General features: G+C 42.5%; 1 protein-coding gene across 8 annotated transcripts in view; it reads left to right on the top strand.

Annotated features, from left to right (window-relative positions):
* Positions 1 to 603: 603 nt before the first annotated feature.
* Positions 604 to 12,226, top strand: part of Ambra1 (autophagy and beclin 1 regulator 1) — a 209,859-nt gene continuing 198,236 nt past the window's right edge. For 2 of the 8 annotated variants that reach the window (XM_050124218.1, XM_050124219.1), the window contains exon 1: positions 604 to 960. The gene's annotated coding sequence lies outside the window, so the exon portion shown is untranslated. Of the gene's footprint in view, positions 961 to 2,548; positions 2,638 to 12,226 lie in introns of all 8 variants that reach the window. The other 6 variants (XM_050124220.1, XM_050124216.1, XM_050124217.1 and 3 more) reach the window with 5 other exon arrangements.

Below are 12,226 nucleotides of genomic sequence, written 5' to 3'. Positions count from 1 at the left end.
TGTGTGTGTGTGTGTGTGTGTGTGTGTGAGAGAGAGAGAGAGAGAGAGAGAGAGAGAGAGAGAGAGAGAGAGAGAGATTGATTTTAAATAACAATACAGGAACTTTTCCCTCCCACCTTAAGTTTTCCCATTTTCTCTTGGATTTGCTTGTAAAAATGGAGCATTCATAGAGATTGTTCACTGTTTTCTTTATTTCACCTGTTTCTTACTCAATGCACCTTACAGCTCTGACAGGAAACTTAGAATCAAGAGTTGAAGTCATTTGTTCAACTAGGCTAAGTAGTGTGAGAACCTACGTGTAAAGCATTCGTTGAGCTATTAAGACGAGTTTTATTCTGCTATGATTTGATCTTCAACCAAAAAGCTCACAAAAGACTATTTTTTTTCGCTTAAGACCTTAAGAGGAGGTTTCATATAGCCGAGGTTGGCCTCGCGCTCACTCTGAGGATGACTTTGAACTCCCAATCCTTATGTCTACTCCTCTTCCTAAAATGCCAGAATTACATGCGTGCGCCCGTCTCAAAACTTGAGTTCTCTAAATTACTTAAACACTTGGCCACCAACAGAAAATGGCAGAATCACACACAGTTTACTCTATGATATAGCTTACGATCTGGATTTGTTTATTTATGCCTGGGACGGCAGCCGGCCCGGTATCAAGACCATTGTTCGGCACTCGGCTGCTGTTCCTTGAACGATTGCTGGGCGATCTTCCTTTGATGTCTGGGCGTTCGTGTATTCTGTGATCTTTTGCGGCGTCTTCTTGGTTGATGTCTCTAGAGCGGTGGCGGCGGCGGTGCCAGGTTCAGAACTGAGTAATTCAGGAGGCCCCGGGCTCTGGCCGCTTTCTCCCGCCGGTCGGCTGAGCGGATCCCTCGCTTCCTTCGGCCCCTTCCCGCCTACCCTCCGTAGCCCGTTGCGTCTGCTGGCCTACGGGCCGAGCTCTCACCCGTCTCGCAGGTAGGCCTGGGAGGAGCCTGGCAGGCCCGCTCCGGCATCCTTCCGCTGCGGGCAGGAGGAGACCTTGGCGCCGGCCGGTGGGCGAGCGCGCGGCCCGACGGGCGGCTCGGCGTAAAGGTGGTTGCGCCCGGGGGCGCGGCCGGAGGGCGGCCCGGAACTCAGCGAGAAGCCGGAAGGAGGGAGAGAGATGCTGAGGCTGCCGGCTGGGTTCTATATAGTGGGGATGTTGGGTCCTGGACGGGTGTCGTCACCCCCAGATTGTGGGAGTTGGCTCCTTAGACCCTATTCCCTTTCTCCTTTTTTCCCAGCTCAGGGCTCCGGATGTCAGGCCTCCGTTGCTCTGGGGACCCCCCACTGAGTCCAGCCTCAGAGGGCCCCTTTGAGTCGCTGGAGGCTTGTGAAACAAGGCCCTCTGGTTCGTTGGAATGAAATGCCACGTTCTAGCTTATTTGGGGCAGGGAAACTGAGGCAGAGGTGTAGACGTGACTTTTTTTCCTATGAATCCGACACATCATTAAATGCACTTTAAGGTTTTTTTTTTTTCTTTAACGGTTTACTCTTTTCTTTTTCCTCTTTTTCTTCTTGTCAGTTTTTAAATACAGTGACTTTTCATTTGATCGTTTGGAACTCCTCTTAGAAACATATATTCTGTCACCGGAGGCTTCAGAAGTTAAACAAGTGATATTTTTTCTGAATTTGTTTTTTCAAAGTTTGTATCACTTTAGCAAAAGTAGCAAGGAAATTTTGTTTGCTTCCATTTCCCCTCTGATTGATCCTGATCCATCCTTCAGCCCTCTGGAACTTTCTGCTATGGTGTTAAGTCTTAGTGCTGGATGGAAGATTGTCAAGACTTTGAATTTAGGTTCTTGTCAAGGTCTTTTCTAGGAAGTATCCAAAGGGAATCCAAGAAGTCTCTTGTGAAACAATTTTTTGTTTTTGCTTTTCATATTTGGTTAGTGGTTTAGTCACTTTCTACTCAAGAGTTCAGAAGCTGGGCGATGGTGGCGCACGCCTTTAATCCCAGCACTCGGGAGGCAGAGGCAGGCGGATCTCTGTGAGTTCGAGACCAGCCTGGTCTACAGAGCTAGTGCCAGGACAGGCTCCAAAGCCACAGAGAANAAAAAAAAAAAAAAAAAAAAAAAAAAAAAAAAAAAAAAAAAAAAAAAAAAGAGTTCAGAAGTGTGTGTGTAGAAATTATTCAAACAGATAATTAAATTGAAGATGACTTTTGTGAGTTCCATTATGTTTCTCTTTTCCAACTTGGAAACATTAAGGTCTAAGGGTTTTTTGTTAATTTCGTTTTTCATTGGATCAAATGTCATGATCCTAATCTGTCATTGTTTGTTGAAAAAAAAAAAAGGGCTTGGAGGTTATTCTGGGCTGGATAAATTTGCACAGAGTGTAGAATTTGTAGTTGTACATCTTTATGGAGTACAGATTCTGAAAGTCTACTTCTACACAATTTTAGGATGCCTTTTATGAATTTTAGAGAGATAATAGAATTTTTTTGTTTTTTTTTTTATTTTTTTTTAATGTGTGTGTATGTGTAAGGTCAGTGAGATTTACTGTTCTTTCCCTTCTTTTGTAGTGCTGGGAATTTTGAACCCAAGGCTTCATGTATGTGCTTGCCATGGAGCTGCACCCCCTAGCCCTGAGAGCAGCAAGATTTAAGTAAAGGTTATCTATCTACCACCTACCTACTACCTACCTACCGTCTATCCACAGTGTGTCTGTCTCTCAGTCTGCACATGTGTGTGCCCTGCGATGTATGTAAAGGACAGTTTTCAGGACTCAGTTCTTTCTTTCCACCACATGATTCCCAAGTGAATTCAGGTCATCTGGCTTGACAGCAATCCCCTTTTATCTTCTGAGCCATTTAGGTGGTCCATGAAAATCAAATCCTTTGATAATGATCTATTTCTTAGTTACCAGGACCTTGCTACTTTTTATAAGGGATTAGTGAAGTAGACTCTAGTGGGTAACTAAGCTAAGATTATATAGTTTTTGAAACAAACTTTTATTATGGAAAAATGTAAAAGAATGTAGAGGCAGAAGTAACATAGTCCACTGGAATTGATAGATCCAGCATGGAATTTATTGTTTTAGGTTGTGTCTTAGTGACTCCTAATGAATGCCAGATAAGAAATGGAGATTGCTATGTGTGTCATGAAGAAGAAGGTTGGAAACATCGTATAATGTTTCTGCTTATTTCTGGTGATTTATCTTATGTATATGATGCTCTATCTGCATATATACCTGCAGGCCAGAAAAGGGCATCAGACCCCATAGATGGTTGTGAGCCATTATGTGGGTGCTGGGAATTGAACTCAGGACCTCTGAAAAAGCTGCCAATGCTTTAACTGCTGAGCTATCTCTCCAGCCCCATTATGTTTCTCTAAGAAATAACTAGTAGAGGGTTATGTTGAATTGAGGCATATATAGAACTTGGTAGGGGGTGAGGCTACAGGATTTGAGACTTTTAAGTGTCTCTAATTTTTCCTACACTTTTTAAAAGTGTAATTTAATTTTATTTTATTTGCATTGGTGTTTTGGTACATGTATGTCTGTGTGAGAGTGTCACATCTTGGAGTAAGTTGCCATGTGGGTGCTAGGACTTGAACCCAAGTCCTCTGGAAGAGTAGTCAGTGCTCTTAACCACTGAGCCATCTCTCCAGACCCTTTTCCTACAAGTTTCACTTAATTTTTTTCTAAGGATTTTTAAAAAATTTATTATGTATATAGTGTTCTGTCTGCATGTATGACATGCACACCAGAAGAGGGTACCAGATCTTATTATAGATGTTGTGAGCCACCATGTGGTTGCTGGAAATTGAACTCAGGATCTCTGGAGAGCAGTCAGTGCTCTTAAACTCTGAGCCACCTCTCCAGCCCCTACTTGATTAATTCTTGTGTGCTTTTTTTTGTTTATTTTTTTAAATTTTTTTGAGGCAGGGTCTCTCTCTTGTATCAAATTTACTGTGTAGCTGAGGATGATCTTGAGTGCCTGATCTTCCCGCTTCTGCTTCTTCAGTACTGGGCTTACCCGTGTGACACAACTTGAAGCTAAATCCTGGGGTCGACCAAAGTCATTTTGGGTTGTCTCCTGACGTTTCAGAAATGTTCACATTATGACTGATTATTCTGTATTTTGGTAAGATGGTTCTTGGGGATAATTAAGAGATAGAGGCTTCAAACAGATCTGGCTGTACATACCTTAAATTCCAACTCTCCAGATTGGGAATTGAGTTCTAGGTCAGCCTGAGTTACATCCTAAGGCTGTCTTAAGAAGCAAACAAGCAAAAACAACAACAAAAGAACAAATGCAAAGCAAAAAAGATAAAAGCCTGTGAGTGACCACAGTCACTGAAATCAACTGCTTGTTTTTACTGAGAGCAAAAGCCCATGTCCTTATACTGTATATTCTGTAGTGTATTCAGTGTGCGTGAAGGAAATAAGACTTTCATTCTTTTGTTATTTATCCTTTATTAATTAAATTAATTATTTTATTTATCCTTTATTAAGCTTTATTAATGCCGAATCCAAACTTTTATGGACTTCATTCAGTATCATCATGAATGGCACAGTTTAATTCAATAATTTGTCTCATCTATCTCACTTTTAAAGACATTAGAAAAAGACAACATATTAAGGTCTCTTTTTTAAAGATAGGTCTCAACTTGATAAAGTTATTTTGGAATAAGATAAATGTTTTTGTCCTGTGGTTTAACATACTCAAAACAAAGCCAACGGGAAAGTGTAACAAACTGAAGTCAGCTAGTTGTCCTCATCTTTATTTTTTTTTATATTTTTTATTTTTTTTGGTTTTTCGAGACAGGGTTTCTCTGTGGCTTTGGAGCCTGTCCTGGAACCAGCTCTTGTAGACCAGGCTGGTCTCAAACTCACAGAGATCCGCCTGCCTCTGCCTCCCGAGTGCTGGGATTAAAGGCGTGCGCCACCACCGCTTGGCTGTCCTCATCTTTAGCTCTCCCTCCTCAAGCTCAGTGCTTTCAGTTCTCGACCTCTGCTTGTCCAGAAGTGTGCCCTATCTCTGGCTAACTTACAGGGTTTTGTTTGTTTGTTTGTTTATCTCTTTTTTAGCCTTTCACTCCCAAGTTAATTAGAGCTTGAGCTACCTTAGGATGAGTGGAGGAATTCTTACTTTCCCAATGAAAGTCATACATGTTTGGAATTGGATGCAGCCTCTCTTAGGTTTAGATACCATTCCTTCATGGAGTCCTTGTCTGAATCTGCAGTAGACAATTTTTAGGTGCCTCATTCACCTAGTCCTGAGAGTGTTTCATCTATTACCCTTGTTTGGCCCTCCAGTCAGACATGCTTGACAAAGTTGCTACATTTGCGTCAGATTGACTTCTGCAGGCTGAAGACCTGAAAGCCACATGGCACGACATGTGTCTTCTTATGGTGACCTCCAGTGACGTTCCCTTTGTCATTTTTCTTCTGCTCTTGAAACCAGAGAGACCAAGTCTTAGTTGTCTTGGTTAGGGTTTCTTTTGTTGTGATAAAACACTATGACCAAAAACAATTTGGGGAGGAAAGGGTTTATTTCAGCTTAATCCTTGCACATCGAAGTCCTTAGTCATTTAAGTAAATCAGGGAGGAACTCAAGGCATGGGCCTGGAGGCAGACACTGGGGCTGAGGTCTTTTTTTTTTTTTGGTTTTTCGAGACAGGGTTTGTCTGTAGCTCTGGAGCCTGTCCTGGTACTAGCTCTGTAGACCAGGCTGGCCTCGAATTCACAGAGATCCACCTGCCTCTGCCTCCCGAGTGCTGGGATTAAAGGCGTGCATCACCACCGCCTGGCGAGGGGCTGAGGTCTTGAGGAATGCTCCTTCTTGGCTTCTCATGGCTTGCTCAGTTTGCTGTTTTACACATCCCTAGATGGTTCTGCCCACACTGTACTGGGCCCTCTCAGTCATTAATAAATAAGATGCCCCCACAGGCTTGCCTACAAATCAATCTGATGGAAGCATCTTCTCAAAGTTCCTCTTCCCAGATAACTGTAACTTGTGTGAAGTTCACAAAACTAGAGAACACAGACCAAAACTATCTTTTTTCTTTTGAGAAGCTACTATTTGTGGCTGAGAGATGGATGGTTCAGTGGATAAGGAAGGACCTGAGAGTTTGAATTTTTGTTTGTTTGTTTGTTTGAGACAGGGTTTCTCTGTAACAGCTCTGGCTGTCCTGGAATTCACTTTGTAGACCAGGCTGGTCTTGAACTCTCAGAGATCCACCTGCCCCTGCCTCCAGAGTGCAGCAATTATAGGTGTGTGCCACCACTGCCAGGTTTTCCTTAACATTCATATGTCAAAAGCCAGACAGAGGGGCTGGAGAGATGGCTCAGAGGTTAAAAGCATTGCCTGCTCTTCCAAAGGTCCTGAGTTCAATTCCCAGCAACCACATGGTGGCTCACAACCATCTGTAATGGGGTCTAGTGCCCTCTTCTGGCCAGCAGGCATACACAGACAGAATATTGTATACATAATAAATTAAAAAAAAAAAGCCAGACAGAGCCAGGTGATGGTGGTGGCAGAGGCAGAGTTGGGTGCTTGCCTTTAATCCCTGGGCAGGTAGAGGCAGTCTGATATCTGAGTATGGTCTACAGAGTAGTTAGTTCCTGGACAGCCAGGTCTACACGGAGAAACTGTCTCAAACAAACAAACAAACAACAAACAAACAAAAAGCCAGACATGGTCATATATGCCTGTGACCCTATTCTTACCCAAATGTTCTGGTACATATGGTTACAGTAGGGTTTTATGGGACTCCACCTTTTTTTCCCCCCCTGATTTATTTATTTGGTGTGTATGTTTTGCCTGTCCATATGTATGTGCACCATGTCAGTGCCTGGTAAAGTGGGAGTTCAGAAAAGACTGTTGGGATCCTCTGGAGCTAGAGTTAAGGATGGACGTGAGTATCGTGTGTATGCTGGGAACTAGACTTGTGTCCTTTGCAAGAGCAACAAGTGATCTTAATTGCTGAGCCATCGCTCCAGCCCTGGACCCAGTTTTAGTAAAGCTTGAAACACTTTGGTAGGATCAAGGCTTCAGGCTATACCAGAGTGCAATAGTTGACTGTATTGTAATATTTCTTTTTAGTGCAAGTGTATGTGTGTGAAATTGCTTTAAACAAGATAAACTGGGTGGGTGACACACACCTTTAATCCCAGCACTCAGGAGGCAGAGGCGGGCGGATCTCAGAGTTGGGTCAGTCTGGTCTACAGAGCAAGTTCCAGGACAGCCAGGGCTACACAGAGAGAGCCTGTCTTGGAAAACAAACAAAATTAATAATAATAAAAAGGCCTGGTAAGGGTAAAGGTACTTTATTTTCCACCAAACCTGATGATGTGAGTTCCATTCCAGGACCCACTGGGTATAATGGGAGAACCTTCTTTTGCAAGTTGTCTTTTGATTATCACATGTATGCTGTTGCATGCATTGTCTCATGTGTCATTTGTGGTTCCTTTCCTCTCCTTCCAATAATTAGATGTGATGATGATGATAATAAAAACCCCAGCAGTCGTGAACTCGTCTTTCATTAAAAAAATAATAAGAATTAAAAGAATTGTTCAAGTGTTACTTTTGTGCTGTCATAGAGCAGCAATCTTAGATACCATTTGGGTTAGTCTTTCTACTTTCAAGGAAGACTTACAGCAGTCATGGAGGATAGAGGTGAGCGAACACAGGCCAATCCAGGATGAGCTTCCCACTGCATGAAGAGCATCGGTGGTTCATTGCTGCAGTTCTTGTCTTCCCAGTGTGCATGTAGACAGGCATCTGTGTTTGGAACTGCTATTTTGGGTGCTGCAGACCTCCCCTCTTTGCAGTTAGTCTTGGCTTCTGTGTTAGTAGGGAAGGGGTAAATACTTTCTGGCTTGTTCTTAGAACTAATAAGATACTTCTCTACATCAACTTTTTTAGATAGGGTTTCTCTGTGTAACAGTCCTAGCTGTCCTGGAACTTGCTTTGTAGACCAGGCTGGTCTCAAACGCATAGAGATCCGCCTGCCTCTGTCTCCCGAGTGCTGGTATTAAAGACGTGCACCACCACCGCTTGGCTGTTTTTGCATTTTGAGACAGGTATTATGTAGCCCAGAGTGTCCTCGAATTCCCAATTCTGTTACTTCTACCTTCCAAATACTGGGATTGCAAGCATGAGCTAACTAACACACCTGGTCTTTTCAGTATCAGAGATCAAATCTTGCTTGCCAGGCAAGAACTCTCTCAGCCGAGCTATATCCCCAACCCCCTCATCAAACTATGTTTTGGTTGTGACTATCTTTCATCACGTACCTTTCAGGCTTGCTTATTTTCTGTAACTACTTTTTGAAAGCTCATTACCTACATTAGATCAATGATGTGTTTATTTCAGGGCAAAGTGTAGTTGAGTAGGAATCTGCTGAAGAGACGAAGTGAGGCTGGCACTGGTGTTCTTTCATGGCAGCCATGCTCTCCCTGGAAGGCTGCAGGCGTGGTATAATAACTCCTTATATTCCTTTTCTGCCATCTCAGTGAAAATCTCCCCCCCTTTTTTCTGAGATAGTTCTTTGTTTTTTGTTTGTTTGTTTGTTTTAAGACAGGGTTTCTTTTGTAGCTTTAGAACTTGTTCTGGAACTCAATCTGTAGGCCAGGCTAGCCTCAAACTCAGACAGAGGTCTACCTGTCTCTGCCTCCCAAGTGCTGGGATTAAAGATGTGTGCCACCACCGCCTGGTTCTGAGATAGGTCTTACTGTGTTGTCCAAATTGAACTACAGTTCATAATCCTCCCTCCTTAGCTTCCTAAGTGTTAGGATTACAGGCTGCTCCACTCTGCCTGACTACTGTAGAAATTTGGTGCAGGTACTATTTGTCTGAATCTGTATGGTGACATTGGTTTTGATACTGGCATTTTCGTTTGTTTATTTTTGGTTTTTGGTTTTTCAAGACAGGGTTTCTCTGTAGCTTTGGAACCTGTCCTGGAACTAGCTCTGTAGACCAGGCTGACTTGGAACTCAGAGATCCTCCTGCCTCTGCCTCCCAAGTGCTGGGATTAAGAGCGTGCGCCACCACCGCCCGGCATGATACTAGCATTCTTGATTATGACTTTTAAACCTTTTACTTGTAATATAACTTGAATTTAATTCTCATTTATTTGTTTTTTTTTTCCAATTACATATTCTATAGAGGTTGAGTTTAGTTGGTGAATTTGGGTGCAGAATATTTGTCTATAGGTGCATTTGTGCCAGAGAATAAGTTGAAGCATGCAGCCTTAGGTTAGGGAATACATTTAGAAGACTTCTGACATTGAGAGGAGACTTTAGGCTCTTTTTTTTTTGTTTTGTTTTGTTTTGTTTTGTTTTGTTTTGTTTTTCGAGACAGGGTTTCTCAATGGCTTTAGAGCCTGTCCTGGAACTAGCTCTGTAGACCAGGCTGGTCTCGAACTCACAGAGATCCGCCTGCCTCTGCCTCCCGAGTGCTGGGATTAAAGGCGTGTGCCACCATGCCCGGCCCTTTACGCTCTTTTTGAATGTGTATAAAATAATACCCACTATCTTGTTTGGGTTTTTTCTGCCAAAAAATAAGAAACCTTTTGCAAAGATTGTTTTACTGTTGCTCATTGAAATTGTGCTTCTTTTTTTATTTATTTTTATTTTTTTTAAATATTTATTTTATTTATTTATTATGTATACAATATTCTGTCTGTGTGTATGCCTGCAGGCCAGAAGAGGGCACCAGACCTCTTTTACAGATGGTTGTGAGCCACCATGTGGTTGCCGGGAATTGAACTCAGGACCTTTGGAAGAGCAGGCAATGCTCTTAACCACTGAGCCATCTCTCCAGCCCTGTGCTTCTTTTTTTAAAACTTACTAAGGAAAATTTACTTTTTGTGATTTTGTTTATTTTGCTGGATAAAGTGTTCTCCCTGGCTGTGGGTCACATGCATGTTTGATTTGAGAAGCAAACTGGGGAATTTTGGCCTAGCTGAGGATTAGGAATTCAAGGTCATCCTTAGATCACAATTTTTTTTTTTTTGTCTCTCCTTCACTGGGTAATAGTTTCTTGTGTAGTCCAGACAAACTTTGAGCTTGTGATTCTCCAGCCTCAGCCTCTCAAGTGTTGGCATGTACTACCATAGCCGGCCCAGACTCTTAGGATCATGCTGCTACTGTTTCTGTAAGTGGGTAGCTTCGTTATAAATCACAGGATCATTGCTCATTAGCTCTTAACCTCTCAGTTTAATCTGTTAAAATATACAGTTGTGCCGGGTGGTGGTAGCCTATGTCTTTAATCCCAGCACTCTGTGAGTTCGAGGCTAGCCTGGTCTATAAGAGCTAGTTCCAGGAAAGGCTCCAAAGCTACAGAGAAACCCTGTCTTGAAAAAAACCAAAATAAATAAATAAATAAAACTCTTATATATTGAACACTGTGCCCAATGGTACAGGAAAGATTCAGTGTCATTGATTCAATTTTTTGTATTATACTTCTATGATGTAGGTACCCTATTTTTGTTCAAGATATGGTCGTGCTATGTACTCTAGGCTGGTCTTATAATCTTTCTGCCTCAGCTTTGTGAGTGCTGGGATCAGAGGCCAGCTATAGGTTCTCTTACTCTCACCATTTTATAGGTATGGCATTTGTTGGCACATAGATGTGAAGTAGTTTCCTCTAGGTATACAGCTAGTTAGTATTGGGGTTTGAGCAGCTTGGTGCCATCATTTCCTGCTCTTGATCCCCTAGATTATAGGATTCTTTTCCCCCTCTCTCCATCTCCCCAAGACAGGGTCTTTCTGTGTAGTCCTGGCTGTCCTGGAACTCACTATGTAGACCAGGCCTGCTTCTGTCTCCTGAGTGCTGGGACAGGCATGTACCACCAGGCCTCGCTTAGTTACGTTTTGATGTGGGGTCTTGCAGTATGTTGTTTTTTGCCTTTGTCTTCACACAGTTGTATCCACTACCATGACCTGCTTTTGAATGAATGTCATGATCTAATATATACTTTTAAAACATTATGCTGGCTTCCATGTGAGGAATGGTTTGGAAAGAAAGAAATGGGGGAAGCATAGTTGGGAAGCAATTTAGTAGCCCAGGCAAAAGCTAATGATAGTTTAGATTAGGCTGTAGGCAGTAAATAGACAGATTCAGTATGTATTTTAGAATCAGTACAAACAAGACCTAATGATGGACTGGATGTGTGGGAGGAGGGAGGTGTCAGAGATGAGCCCAGGTTTCTATTGAGAGCATCTGGGTGGGTGAAGGTGCCACATTTCACATGGAAACAGTAGGAAGAAGAGTTTTTGATGAATTGAGAAGTAGAATGAAGACTTTGGTTTTGGTCACACCAAACATGAGATGCTAGTGAAGCACACGTGGAGACTTTGAGTAGGCCGTCTTTGACTGACTCAGAAAGTGGTGCTGGAGCTAAGTCTGGATGGGATTGGAAATGGATGAGCTCACCTAGGGAAAAGAGTAGAGTAGGGTGAGGGGAGCTCAGGACTGAGTCCTAAGGATAAGGAAACCTGAGAGGCTGTCACTGTAGAAGCAGAGAACAGCCCATTTCAAGACAGACACAGTCAGCTGTATTTTGTTGAATTTGGCAACCCAGATCATTGATGCTTATAGCAAGAACAAGGGCGAAGGACTGCAGGGTCAGGAGCTGGGCAGAAGTGGGTTAAAGGAATAGGGAGGGAAGAAGTGGAAATGGTCCTCACGTTTTCACTGTAGCCAGTCTCCCTGCAAAAAGCTGTGCTGCTTTTTTTTTTTTTTTTTATTTTGTCTTTGGTAGCTTACTAGGAGGTTGTAAAAGAGAAAGGGGTAGGGTAGGCGGAACTTTTGTCGTGGTTTGAGAAATGATTCTTATGATCTTTAAACGTTGGCCTTGGAGGGTAAAGGTTTTTCTACTCCGTACTTTAAACCCTTGCTATCTTTGACCTTTCTTTTTTCATCTTCCTGCCCAATATGACTTGAGCCTTCAAGTTCATTCTTTATCTTTATTTTTTCCTTACTGCTTTTGTTTCTTTCCCTTCTTTCTCTTTTCTTTCTCTCTCTCTCTCTTTTGAGTTTCACTGTATCTTCAGCTGAGATTGTCCTGCCTCCTGAGTGCTAAGACTACAGGCTTTGTTTTGCCATGATGCCTGGCTTCTAGTTCTCCTAACAATCTTTTTTACTTACTTTTTTTTTCTTTTCTTTTGTTTTTCGGAAAAGAGTTTCTGTGTAGCTTTGGAGTCCTGGAACTTGCTTTGTAGACCAGTCTGGTCTGAAATCACAGAGATC

Source organism: Alexandromys fortis, unplaced genomic scaffold (genome assembly GCF_014885135.2).
Source record: "Alexandromys fortis isolate MF-2015 unplaced genomic scaffold, M_Fortis_MF-2015_v1.1 scaffold_222, whole genome shotgun sequence".
In the NCBI taxonomy this organism is placed as follows: domain Eukaryota; kingdom Metazoa; phylum Chordata; class Mammalia; order Rodentia; family Cricetidae; genus Alexandromys; species Alexandromys fortis.
Note: the sequence above shows the minus strand (reverse complement) of the source record. Positions and strands in the feature narration are given on the sequence as shown.